Raw genomic sequence first — 14906 nt, forward strand, 5'->3', positions numbered from 1 at the left:
CTGATCTGTTGGCATATAATTTTTTATAATATTCTTTTATAATCCTTTATAATTCTAGGGTTGGTTGACATTACTGTTTCATTTCTGTTTCATTTCATTTCATTTCTTACTTGAGTCCTCTCTTCTTTTTTCTTAATGAGTCTGGCTAACTGTTTATTAGTTTTGTTAATCTTTTCAAAGAACCAGAGCTCCTGGCTTTATTGATCTTGCTTTTTTTTTTTTTTTTTTTTTTTTAAAGTTTCTATTTCATTTATTTCTGCTCTATCCTTCCTTCATTCTGTTGATTTGGGGTTTTGTTTCTTGTTCTTTTTGTGTCAGTTTAGGTTGTTTATTTGAAAATTTTCTGCTGCTTGCAGTAGGTTGGTGTTGCTATAAACTTCCTTCTTAGAGTATCTTTTGCTGCATCCCAGAGATTTTGGATGGTTGTGTTTTCATTTTCATTTGTTTCTATGTATTTTTTTGATTTCCTCTTTGATTTCTTGGTTGACCCATTAATTTTTTTAGTAGCATGTTATTTAACCTCCATATATTTGTATTTTTTTTTCCAGATTTTTTCTTGTGTTTGATTTCTAGTTTCCTAGCGTTGTGGTTGGAAAAGATGCATGATATGGAAGTTTTAAATATACTTATTAATTTATTTAAAATAAATCCATATTAAACAGGTAACATTTTTAAAATGAAAAATAACTATTTTTCCAAAACAAAAACATTTAGTGAAAGGAGTGACATTGTTGGACATTTTCTAAATCTTTTTAATGTCTAGCTTAATAGAAGCTGGGTTCTCCTATCTCCTTCTGCATTCCATCTGTTCTGATAACTTATATCATGCAGCCTTCAGGAGCCTGCACTACACATACTCAGAATGAAAGTGAAAAAGAGGAGTAATGTCTTAATATTATTATGGAAATAGTTTTGGTTTCATAGACTTCCCTTGAAAGGTGGACCCTTAGAGATCCTTGGACCATGGTTGGAAGTGGTGGTATAGATTATAGAATATAAATTATAGAATAAGGTATAGATTATAGAATAAGGACCTTAGAGCTCATGTAGTTATAATCACCTCTTATGGATATTTCTGGCTCTACATCTGGACTGAGAGAATACCTCAAGCTTGTTTTTTAGGAATAATCATAAGTTGGCTTTTGGAGATGGTGAGTAAGATGTGCTTTTGAGGTTTCTTTTCTGAATAAGGTTTGATATGTGGGTTAGCATATCAGAGATAAGATCTGGGCTAGAGTTTGGCAGTCATTGGCATATACATGGTATTTGAAGCCTTGGGCATAGTGACGTCACCTAGAGTATAGTGTTAGAAAAGGGCCCATGGTCAATCCTGTTTGAATCTCTAGATTTGAGAGAAAAGGACTAGCTAGCAGAGGTGACTAAGAGAGAGAACTAGAGAGAAGATGGAAAAGCAGAGTATAGCGTATGGAAGCCAAGACAAATGAGTGCTTCAGGAGTCGTTAACTGTGATGAATGCTGCCAAGAGGCCAAGCAAGATGAGTTTTCATTTGAAAATGCTTAGGCGTGCCTGGGTGCCTCAGTCGGTTAAACATCCGACCTTCGATCTCCGCTCAAGTCTTGATCTCATGGTCATGAGTTCAAGCCCTGCATTGAAAGAAAAGAAAAGAAAAGAAAAGAAAAGAAAAGAAAAGAAAATGCCCATTAGATTTAGAGATGAAGAGATCTTTGGTGACTTTACTGAGAACTGCTATGGAGAAATGGGGGTGCCAGCAACATTGGAATTGCTTGAAAAGTGAGTGAAAAATATTTCTAAATGGAGACAGTGTATTCGGTCAACTTTTTTGAGAAGTTTATAAAGGAAAAAGAGAGGGTGCTGGGTTGTGGGACCTTAGTGTAGTTTTAAGAAAGAAGATTGAGTATGCATGATGGTAGGAAGAATTTTGGTGAGAGGAAGAGGCTAGACATACATATACCCAAGGGAAAATGTAACTGATTGTTGAAATTTCTTGAAAGAACTTGGAGATGGGGAGATCTTAAAACAGATAAAGTATTCCCATGGCTTCTTTCCTTTAAAAGTTACTTTTTGTATTCTTTTCCAATTCTTCCCCTTTATAAACTCTTAGCCTGCATGATAAGTGGGGAAGTTAAATGGTAAATGTAATTCTTTTAAATTTCTTGACTGTTAGTTTTCCCTGAGCCTTTGTGCTTCCCTTATGAGGTATTTGGGTGATACTTCAAAGTTTGGGCTCCTTGTTTGTTAGCAAATAGTTGCATACTTGTTTGGTATAAGGTGTTTCTGCTTTTTATGTTTCATCCTAACCAGATTTTTTTATATCATTTTTATAGCTTTAGTGAAATTGTATTTGTTTTCTGTTGACGAGTTAGAGTCATCCTTAGCTAACTTTAGGAAGTTTTTTTTTTTTTTATTGTTTTGAGTGTTTCATACTTTATATAATGTAAATAGAACCATGTCAAATATAGTTTCTTTTTTTAGTCCTTGTGATTTGACTTTAGTTGGAACAAAGCAGCATTGTTCATTTATCCTTCTGGCTTTTTTGCATGAAACAACTTGTTTCTCTACAAGATGCCAGTTAAACTCACTCACTGTAAAATGGACACTAGAATGAAACTCTTGAGTCACTTAAACGAGTAATAAAAGTATTCTTAATTTTGGGCTGCCTGGGTGGTTCAGCCAGTTAAGTGTCCGATTCTTGATTTCAACTCAGGTCATGGTTTTGGTTTTGTGAGGTAGAGCTCTGTGTTGAGATCTGCACTGGGCATGAGCCTGCTTGGGATTCTCTTTCTCCCTCTCCTGCTCCTTCACCCTCTCTCTAATTTAAAAAACAAAATGTATTCTTAAGTTCTCTGAAATTTAAGAAGCTTGCAGTACAGTAAGGAGACAAAATGCAATGGAGTGATATAGATTCTCTTACTGACTAATCGTAAGTATGGTCATAAGAGAGGAGTAGGCAATAATTGATCTTTTTTTTCTTTTCTTAAAGATTTTTATTTATTTGACAGAGAGAGACACAGCAAGAGAGGGAACACAAGCAGGGGAAGTGGGAGGGAGAGAAGCAGGCTTCCCACCCAATGTAGGACTCAATCCCAGGACCCTGGGGTCATGACCTGAGCTGAAGGCAGACACCCAACGACTGAGCCACCCAGGCACCCCAATAATTAATCCTTTAAAAACAAATCATGTTGGAAATCCCACATTATCTTGTCCCTTTCCTTCTCCAGCTTTATCTCTTGACATTTTTCCTTTCGGACACATGGGCCTTTTGGTTTCTTAAGCCATGTTGTGTCTTTTTTGTCTCATGGCCATTCCAAATACTGCTTCTACTGCCTGGAAAGCTCTTTCTTGCCCACCTGTATTCATTCTTTAGGTCTTAGATTTGATGACACCTTCCTCTCCACTTCCTACATTAGATGAATTTCCTTCTGTTACATGCTTCCATGGCACTTTCCTTTTTTACCCTTAATTATTTTCATCCCATTTGTAATATTTGTTGAATATCAATATTATTGTGGAATATTTACTTCTGAGTAACCCTTTAGATTTCTTTCGCATGGGGGCCATGTTCCTTTTCACTGCTATATCCCAGTTGCTTAGTACTTTTCATTCCTACTGCATACATGGCCCTCAGCAGATATTTGTTAAATGAGTGGATGGCATGGGTCAGATTGAGGAAAAGGTTTTTTATAAGTGTGGAAGAACAGTTTGGTTCAACACCAAGGAGGTTGCTGAAACATCTTACCTGCCGTTTAGAAAGGAGGGTGGAATAAAATGCTTCATCTGTAGACCAATGTGAGGAAGTCCTGTCCTTTTCTGTGAGTTTGATAACAGTCAAGACATGTAGTTTAAATGAGCATTCTCTAAAGAAGTTAAAGTGCATTGAAGTTAATGGAACAGAGGTTCTTTTTTTTTTTTTTTTTAAAGATTTTATTTATTTGATAGACAGAGATCACAAGTAGGCAGAAAGGCAGGCAGGCAGAGAGAGTGGGGGAAGCAGGCTCCCCGCTGAGCAGAGAGCCCGATGTGGGGCTCAATCCCAGGACCCTGGGATCTGACCTGAGCCGAAGGCAGAGGCTTTAACCCACTGAGCTACCCAGGCTCCCCATGGAACAGAGGTTCTGAAGAGGATAGAATTGAGGTGAGAAAGCTAAGTGCCTTCTAATGAAGTTATGTGAGAGGACAGGGGATAATGTTAGAAATAGTGGTTGAGTTTACATATTCAAAGAGGCATCATGTGAATGCTTATTAGAGGCTTTCAGAGGTTTGAGAGAGAGAGAGAGAGAGAGAGAGATCTAGATTTAATTTCCAGATTTGTTGCTGAATGACCTTGGACTGTTTCCATGGTCTCTCTGATACTGTTTCTTCATCAGTAAAATAGATATATAAATACTTCTCTTTCACACTTTAAAAACTTTATATAAAAAAACTCACTTGTTTTTAAAAGCATTAGCAAGAAAAAGAAAAACAGAAAAAGGTATGGAGCAGAAGATATGCCCCTCTCTTGGTAGGGAGGGAGAATTTTTGGTTCTCTGGAATTCAGTGTTTAGTGTTTTTATAAACAAAAAAGGAAATGTTAAAGGTCCCCAAAAGCTCATGATTGTTTTGTTACACACACCCCACTGAGAAAAAGAGCACCAGGATAAGAGCAGAAGAGGACAAGAGAAACCCCAGAGTGGAGCCAGGTCCAGATGGGGGCAGTTTCTCTGTGCAGTATGTTCTTAGGGTCACAGAGAGCAAAAGGCTCTTTTTTTTTTTTTTTTTTTTTTTGCTAGAAAAGGAGTGGGAAGAAATGGGAGGAGGGAAAAGGGTAAATAAGGGGTTTTAATGCATAGGGGAAATGGTAGGGTAGTGGTACGTTTTGCACTTTTCTCCTACCCTGTGGCAAGAGTATGTAAGGGAAGGGGGACAGAGAAGAATAAAGATTTCCAGTTGCATTGAACAGAGATTTAGGTAAAGGGGTGGAGTAAAAGGCAAATAAGGGAGAGGATTGTGGGTTGTGATGGAAACTGAAAATAAGATGTGGAAAACACCAGTACTTGGCCCACACAGAAGGAACACAGAAAATGGTAGGTATGATTATTAACTATTAGCTGCGTTCATGGTTACCCCACCGCCCACCATGTTGGGCTCGATCCCAGGGCCCATGACCTGAGCTGAAGGCAGATGGTTAACCAACTAAGCCACCCAGGTGTTGCACACTCTGTTACCTTTTTAGAGCCCTTATCATTACACACATATACACACACACACAGCATTCATTCATTCATTCATTCATTCATTCAGTAAACATTCCTTGAGCACTTAATACTCACTCACAATGTTGTGACACACATAAACAAATAGTAGACAATGTGGTAAAGTTATAAAGTTACAAATATCACATGTGTATCAGTCTCTTCACAAGTTTGTATGGTCCTTAAGGACTACATCTTATTTACCTTTCCATCAGCCCAGACCTTCCATGAACAGAAAAACAATTGGCAATGTTGAAAGCTGTTATGATCTCAACTTAAACAGAAAAGAATAGAAGAATCAAAGGCAAGGTTGCCAGTGAAAGGACAAACAGGGGAGGGACTGGGATAAATCAACAGAAGTAACAAGAAACATAATCACAGAAGCAGAAGAGATAGTTTAAAAAGCCAGGCTGGAAAATACCCCTAAGAAAGGAAAAGGAGGGCTTCTGGGTGGCTCAGTCGGTTGAGCATCTGCCTTTGGCTCAGGCTATCGGGCTCCTTGCTCAGTAGGGATCCTGCTTCTCCCTCTGCCTGCTGCGCCTTCTGCTTGTGCTCTTCTCTCTGACAAACAAATAAATAAAATCTTAAAAAAAAAAAAAGTTAATGCTATTGGGGAAACAGATGAAGTAGTAATTCAGATAAGGAACGGTGGGGGAAAGATTTATGATAGATGTCATTAACATTTGGACTTGAAGGTTATTATTGCTGGAGAAAATTTAGGAAAAGAAGAAAATTTAGGAAAAGAAGATAGGGAGGTAATGAAAATTTCTGCCATGTTTAGGGAATGAACTCTAGCGATGTCTTTTTTTTTTTTTTTAAGATTTTATTTATTTATTTGACAGACAGAGATCACAAGTAGGCAGAGAGGCAGGCAGAGAGAAGGGGGGAAGCAGGCTCCCCGCTGAGTAGAGAGCCCCATGTGGGGCTCGATCCCAGGGCTCTGGGATCATGACCTGAGCCGAAGGCAGAGGCTTTAACCCACTGAGCCATTCAGGTGCCCCTCTATAGTATATTTGAAATATATTTCACATGTATTTCTCCTATCTTATTTCCTCTATATGAGTTAGAGGCTGAAATGAGTGACTTCTTGGAATCCTCTTTTTATTTTTAGGATTTTGTCCCTTTTCCCCTTAAATAAAGAGAAATAAAGGAAGTTTGTTGTAAGACTGCAGAGAGGTCTCAAAGAATGCAGGAGCAGAAAATGAAGTAGTGGTATTATGGGAACTACAAAATGGCTAAGAACAAGGCCACTTTTCCCCTTTTTTTGGGAATCTACATGATCTCTCATTTGTTTTTCTTTGATCTCCATCTTGCTTTTTATCATGATTTTTCAGCTTGACTCCTCACAGCTCATTGACTCAGTTGCTTAACATTCCATTCTAGAATTCTTCGATCTCTTCTTGCCAGGGACTGGATAGGTCACTCTTGAGTTAGTTCTTCACGGTTCTTCAGTCAGCGATAGGGGGAGTGAAGAGTTGTGGATGGGAATGGGGGTGCTTGTTCTTCAGAGAGGGGGCTGTATTTGGGCAGACACAGTGATTGACATCTGTAATACATTCATACACAGTTTCATTTAATCTTTTTGGGAACATTATATGTATATATTTAGTTGCCACACAATGTTACATTAGTTTCAGGTATACAACATAGTGTTTTAAAGATATACTTTGAGATAATTTGTTTTGTGCTGAATAGGAAGGATTGCCATTTGTTTTGGAAAATGTTCAGAGTCCAAGGAGGATATACATGATAAGCATTGAGTTTGGGATAGTGGTTATTACTTCTGGATGGGGGGAGATGGAGATGAGTAGAGGTACACAGAGGTACACAGGGGACTTCAGCCAAATTTCAGTAGTTTATTTATTTATTTATTTATTTATTTTTTAGTAGTTTATTTCTTAAACTAAGAGATGAGTACATAGATGTATATTATTATTTCTTACACCTTTTTTGTATGCCTTAACTATAGTATCTTAAAACACAGTAAAGAAGAAAGTCTAATTTGGGGATGATTGACAATCATTTAAATTTGGACTTTCACAGATAACAAGTCTTAGAAAATAAAGCAATCTGACATGCTATTGCAAGTTTATTAACCCTTTTGTGAATGTCATAGTTATTGACAGTATGGTTTTAGCTATTCTAATACAGTTAATAAAATAACTTTTAAAATGTCAACTTAATGAGATGATCTAACTCTCCGAAGCATTTATAAGAAAACCATGGCTCTCTGCCATTGTAGAAGTGGAAGGTTGTCACAGACTTATTACTAGATAACAGAATACTTAACTTTTATGAACATGGTATGCTGAGGCCTCCTAATGCAAAATAGTCTCTGTCCCTTCTTTTTCTTCATACCAAATATATAATAGACGTATCCTAATTAATATGGGGTCTTTAAGGATATACTCCCAAGAAGCTTTAACAGATCTCCCCCATAAATCAATGTTTCCTTTTGTGATAATTGTACATGTTTTATGGTATTGTCCAGATTATTGTATTTCTCAGTTATATTATGTGTTTTTTTTTTTTTAAGATTTTATTTATTTATTTGACAGAGAGAAATCACAAGTAGGCAGAGAGGCAGGCAGAGAGAGAGAGAGAGAGAGAGAGGAGGAAGCAGGCTCCCTGCTGCGCAGAGAGCCCGATGCGGGACTCGATCCCAGGACCCTGAGATCATGACCTGAGCCGAAGGCAGCGGCTTAACCACTGAGCCACCCAGGCGCCCCACTCAGTTATATTATATATATGTTTACCTCACCTACTTGATTACTGGACTTCTTTGAGAATGTCGTAAAGGCCATGACATCTCTCTCTGGGAAAATGTACATAGGTGATAACATGCAGTAATTTTAGAGAGTTTGTAAATTCCTTGAATTTCACTCATGGATCCCTAGGTTAAGAATGCTTACACTGGATTGTGAGGTTGGAGAGTCAGTCAGGGACATTTCATCTTCTTTTCTATAATACATGATACTTTGCACAAGTAGGTACTCAAAAGATGTTAGCATGGGGGTGCCTGGATGGCTCAGTGGGTTAAAGCCTCTGCCTTTGGCTCCAGTCATGATCTCAGGGTCCTGGGATCGAGCCCTGCATTGGGATCTCCTCTCAGTGGGGAGCCTGCTTCCTCCTCCTCTCTCTGTCTGCCTCTCTGCCTACTTGTGATCTCTGTCTGTCAAATAAATAAATACATCTTTTTAAAAAAATGTTAGCATGAGGTGATTGATATGCAAGTTTATTCTCCCTATTCTTAGTCTTTTTTTCCCCCTAAGTATTTATTTATTTGAGAGAGAGAGAGAGCACATGTGAGCAAGCACAAGCAGGGGGAGGGGCAGAGGGAGAAGCAGGCTCCCTGCTGAGTAGGAAACCTGATTTAGGATGCAGGACTTGATTCTTGGACCGTGGGATCATGACCTGAGCTGAAGGCAGACACTTAACCAACTGAGCCACCCAGGCGCCCCTCCCTATTCTTAGTCTTTTTTTTTTTTTAAGTTTTTTTTTTTTTTTTAAGAATTTATTTATTTATTTGACAGAGAGAGATCACAAGTAGGCAGAGAGACAGGCAGAGAGAGAGAGAGAGAGGAGGAAGCAGGCTCCCTGCTGAGCAGAGAGCCCGATGCGGGACTCGATCCCAGGACCCCGAGAACATGACCTGAGCCGAAGGCAGCGGCTTAACCCACTGAGCCACCCAGGCGCCCCCCTATTCTTAGTCTTAACAAAGATTATTACACTGGATTAAAAAGTTATATTTTCCGTATACAGGATATGTCTAAAATAAAGTGTCCCAGAAAGCTTAGAATGGAAAGGATACTGCAGGTATAATAGAATAAAGCAATACTTGCTTTTTATTAATAGCATACAAAATAGAATTGAATACTAAAGTATAGTTCTCTACAGACGATGATTGTCATTTTTTATTCAAGAAATATAAAACCCACATGACAATATAATAACCATGAACCTTTATGTACTAAATAATCCTATTGAGCTATGTAAACATTAATTTAATATGAAGAGAAGGAGACAAAAAGTAGTCATGGTAGTTTTTTGTCTGCCTTTCTTAATTCTTGAGAGATTAGGCAAAAGAGAATGCACAAATATCCAATAAATCCAAAATTCCCATATGGATATAGAATAACGTTGTCATGTTGCCTTTTAAAACATTTAACAGGGAAGGTAAGTTTCATTATTTCCCAGTAAACGATCTTGAATAAGTTTAATCTGTTTGATTTAGTCATCTCAAAGTGGTTATAAAAGGCATTTTATAGATTGAGATTTATACTTTAAAGATAGTAAGAGTTTTGACAGATTAGATTCTTCTTTCTATGAGGAGATTTTTTTTGGTGTACTTTTTCCTCAATTTTTCTATTTTTAGAGAAAATGGTGATTTTTACATATATATTCTTATATAAAGATAAAAATATAAAGAACTGGGGCACTTGGGTGGCTCAGTGGGTTAAAGCCTCTGCCTTTGGCTCAGGTCATGATCTCAGGGTCCTGAGATAGAGCCCCATATCGGGCTCTCTGCTCAGTGGGGGAGCCTGCTTTCTCCTCTCTCTCTGCCTGCCTCTCTGCCTCCTTGTGATCTCTTGTTTGTCAAGTAAATAAATAATATCTTTAAAAAAGAACATAAAGAACTGTCCTACTTAAATAGATTCTATTTATAACAGAATTCTATTCTATTCTGTTCCTCATGTCTGAATTATCTTTTCGTGTCCTTTGCCCATCTACCTACCACAATCATCATGTTTTTCTTACCAATTTGATGAGTTCTTTACATTATGAACATATGACCTTTGTCACATTTGATAAAATAATTTTCTCCAATCACTGTTAACAAAGGCAGTTCAGTATGTTGTATATTAAAGAACCCTAGATTAATAGATTCTATTAATAATACTTCTTAGGTATAGGATAACCTGGGATTTTGAAAGGTAAGATATTGTAAAACCGACATTCATAAGATTGGGCATATTACAGAAGTGAATTATAATTATAAACCTAAATCAGGCATGTTATTGGAAAATACTTTTAATTGATGTATAATGTACATTGAAAAAGCATGTAAATGTACAGCTTGATGGAAGTCTCATAAACTGAACACACTGATGTAATCAGCACCCATATCAACAAACAATATTATCAGTACCTCAAAGGCCCTTCCTTGCTCCAATTCTAGTCACCACCCTCCTGCCCAAACTGTATGTAACCACTATTCTAACACCATAGATTACTTTTGTCTGTTTGATACTTTATAAAATGGAATTATACAGCATGTACACTTGTTTCTGGCATTCTTCATCTAACATATTTGTAGCATGTAGTTCTAATTTGTTCATCCTCATATTAAATGGTGAATATACTATAATTTATAAGATGAAATTTTACATAAATGAAACACTCCTGATAATTGAGTCATTTGCATTTGATGATGATTAACCATTAAGAAGGTTTTTATTTTGAAATAGATAGAAATGCATTTCTTATCAGCACTGGCCCCTGAATATAGAGATTATGGACATATATGCGATTTTTGGTATGTTTCTCCTCATTGGGAATTTGAGAATTACTATATATTTTAGCATTTATTTTAGTTTCAAAGCAAAGAGAGTTTTGCTCAAAACTTTTGCCAAATGGTTGACAAATTATTTAGTAATATGGAATAACTCATGTTTGTTATTTTGATAGTTCACTAGGCCAAAATTATCTTTATGAGAAGGAAAGTAAAATGAGTTAATTTTTTGAGCTATGTGGGCATCACTGATGGAAGTTTTTATGGTTGGAAAAATTTTAAACTATTGGCATATATGGTGATTTTAATTTTTCTATGATTCATATCTGTTTCTAAAACTTAGATTGATATTTCTTAGAAATATATTGTAGAATTTATGACATATTTTATTTTTAGAACATTTTTAAAGTTTTTTTTAAAAGAAATTTTATTTTATTTTTAAGGATTTTATTTATTTATTTGAGAGAGAGGGAATGAGAGAGAGAGAACATGAGAGTGGAGACTCCCTGCAAGCAGTGAACTTAATTCAGGGCTTGATCCGGGAGTCCAGGATCATGACCTGAGCTGAAGGCAGTTGCTTAACCATCTGAGCCACCCCAGGTGCCCTAAAAGAAATTTTAAAATGATTATTTACTGTGGGTGAAATTAACTCCCCTAAAAATTAATTATGCCTTCAGTTTTATTTGTTTGTATTTTAGTAGGTAGGTTTTTCTTTAAATTTCTTTAAATTTTCTTAAAATTTCTTTAAATTTTCTTAAAATAAATTTCTTTAAATTTTTTCTTTTTTAAAAAATTTTTTATTTTTTATAAACATATATAACTTTTTTTCTTTTAATTTGTATTTTAGTAGGTAGGTTTTTCTTTAAATTTCTTTAAATTTAAATTAAATTTCTTTAGTAGGTAGGTTTTTCTTTAAATTTCTTTAAAATTTTCTTTAAATTTTTCTTTAAATTTTAAATTAAATTTTCTTTAAATCTTTAAAAAAGATTTTATTTATCTTAGAGAGAGAGAGAGCACAAGCATGAGGGGAAGCAGAGGGAGAGGGAAAGAGAGAGTCTCAAGCAGACTCCATGCTGAGCACATAGCCTAACATGGGGCTTGATTCCATGACCCCGAGATCATGAGCCCCACCAAAAGCAAGAGTTAGTGGCTTAATCGACTGAGCCACCCAGATATCCCATCTTTTCCTTAAATTTAAATTAGGTTCTTTAATATACAACATACTGAACTGCCTTTGAAAACCGTGGTTGAAGAAAATTATTTTTATCAAATGTGACAAAGATCATATATTCATAATGTAAAGAACTCATCAAATTTATAAGAAAAACATAATGATCCTGGTAGGTAGGTGGGCAAAAGACATGAAAAGATAATTCACACATGAAGAACTAAGATTGAGATCTATGGCAGAGATCTGTGGCTAACAGATCTATCCTAGCAATTTATTAAATTCAAATTAAAACAACCATTTTCTTCCTATTAAATGAGCAAAAGTAAATAGAATAGATATAATGCTCAATATTAAAAGAGGTTAATGAGGGGCGCCTGGGTGGCTCAGTGGGTTAAAGCCTCTGCCTTTGGCTCAGGTCATGATCTCGGGGTCCTGGGATTGAGCCCCGCATCGGGCTCTCTGCTCAGCAGGGAGCCTGCTTCCTCCTCTTTCTCTGCCTGCCTCTCTGCCTCCTTGTGATTTCTGTCTGTCAAATAAATAAATAAATCTTAAAAAAAAAAAAAGAGGTTAATGAAAAACTAGTAGGCTCATTGTAAATAAGAACAGTTGTAAATTATAAATTGAAAAACAGTTTAACATTGGATCTCAAGAGCAGCATGTTCTTCATATTCTTTAGTTTGTTTTTTTGTAGATCCTGTTTGTAGGATCCCCTGTTTTTTATAGATCCCCTTTGTAGATCCTGTTCTAGATAAATAAGCAAAAATTCACAGATACAAATATGTTCATTTTAGTGTTACTTGTAATAGATAAAATAAGGCAGAATATTGTACTGGTAATCTGTTGCTGTGTAACTCCAGAGAACAAGCAATGCCTTTTGTGACCTCCACTTAAAAGTCACATATTGTCACTTCTATGACATTTGATTTGTTAAAAGTGTATCCCTAAGTCCAGCTTACATTTAATGGAAGAAAAATTAATCTCTACTTCAATAAAGGAGTATCATAGAATTTATGAATATATTTAAAAACTACCACAAACATCTAGCAGTAGGACACAAAAATAAAAATTTTTTTAATCTTTACTCAAATTAGAGTAAAAAAAAGAAAATTAGGAAAAAGAGACTATGCAAAATAGCTTAATGATCATTTTAAGATTTGGGGACTAGGAATGAGTTTCCTTGCCTGTATTTTCCAAACTTTCAGTGTTTTGTGAGTTTTATAACAGAGTAATTCTATATTCATAGGATAAAATGACTATTACCAAGCTGTCTAGTCAGCTTAAGCAGATGATGATCTTTCTCTTTGAGTCATGATATAATTTTTTCTTTTGTTTTTTTGTGATAGAATACACAACATAAAATGTACCACCTTAACCATTTTCAGTGTATAATTTAGTGGTATTAAATAATTTATAGCATTCAAAACCACAATGAGATACCACCTCACACCAGTCAGAATGGCTAAAATTAACCAGTCAGGAAATGACAGATGCTGGCAAGAATGCAGAGAAAGGGGAACCCTCCTACATTGTTGGTAGGAATACAAGCTGGTGCAACCACTCTGAAAAACAGTATGGAGGTTCCTCAAAAAGTTGAAAATAGAGCTACCCTATGACCCAGCAATTGCACTACTGGTTATTTACCCTAAAGATACAAACATAGTGATCCAAAGGGCACCCAAATGTTTATAGCAGCAATGTCCACAATAGCCTAAGTATGGAAAGAACCTAGATGTCCATCAACAGATGAATAGATAAAGAAGATGTGGTATATATACACAGTGGAATACTATGGAGCCATCAAAAGAAATGAAATCTTGCCATTTGCAATGATATGGGTGGAACTAGAGGGTATTATGCTTAGCGAAATAAGTCAGTTGGAGAAAGACAACTATCATATGATCTCCTTGATAGGAGGAAGTGGAAATGCAATGTGTGGGGTTTGAGGGGTAGGAAAAGAATAAATGGAACAAGATGGGATCGGGAGGGAGACAAACCATAATAGACTCTTAATGTTACAAAACAAACTGAGGGTGGCTGGGGGAAGGGGGGTAGGGAGAGGGTAGTGGGGTTATGGACATTGGGGAGAGTATGTGCTATGCTGAGTGCTGTGAAGTGTGTAAACCTGGCGATTCACAGACCTGTACCCCTGGGGCTAAGAATACATTATATGTTTATAAAAAATTATAAAAAAAATTTATAGCATTGTGCAACCATCATCACCATCCGTCTTGGATCACTTTCTGTCTTGTAAAACTGAATTCTATACCCATTAAGCAGTAGCTCCCTGTTTCCCCCCTTCCCCAGCTCTTGGCAACCACTGTTTTTTTCCCTATGATTTTGACTACTCTAGGTGTCTTATAGAAGTGGAATCATATAGTATTCGGCTTTGTAACTGGCTTGTCTCAGTTGGTTGATGTCTCAAAGTTCACCTGTATTATATATAGCATATGGCAGAATTTTCCACTTAATGCTGAATAATGTTCCATTGTATGTATGTACCACATTTTATGTATCTTTTCATCTATTGATGGACATTTTGTTACTTTCACTTTTTGACTATTGTGAACAATGCTGCTGTGAACATGGATGTACAAATGTCTCTGAGACCCTGTTTTTATTTGTTTTGTGCTGAATCATGTGGTTAATTCTATTTTTAATTTTTTGAGAAACTGCCATACTGTTTTTCATAGAACCTGTATCATTTTACCTTCCCACCAACAGTGCACAAGAGTTACACTTTCTCCACATCAACATTTGTTATTTTCTGTTGTTGTTTGTTTCTTTGTTTGTTTTTGGGTATCCTAGTTGGTGTGAGGTGGTCATGATAGACTTCTTCTTTTCTTCTTTTTTTTTTTTTTAATTTTTATTTATTTATTTATTTTAAATTTTTTATTTTTTATAAACATATATTTTTATCCCCAGGGGTACAGGTCTGTGAATCACCAGGTTTACACACTTCACAGCACTCACCAAAGCACATACCCTCCCCAATGTCCATAATCCCACCCCCTT

The 14906-nt window shown here is 36.2% G+C and overlaps 1 protein-coding gene across 8 annotated transcripts in view; it reads left to right on the top strand.

The window, feature by feature from the left end:
• CEP350 (centrosomal protein 350) overlaps nt 1-14906 on the top strand; it is a 152919-nt gene that overhangs the window by 10148 nt on the left and 127865 nt on the right. The gene's annotated exons all lie outside the window — the stretch shown is intronic.

Source organism: Mustela nivalis (assembly GCF_964662115.1).
Source record: "Mustela nivalis genome assembly, chromosome: 16".
In the NCBI taxonomy this organism is placed as follows: domain Eukaryota; kingdom Metazoa; phylum Chordata; class Mammalia; order Carnivora; family Mustelidae; genus Mustela; species Mustela nivalis.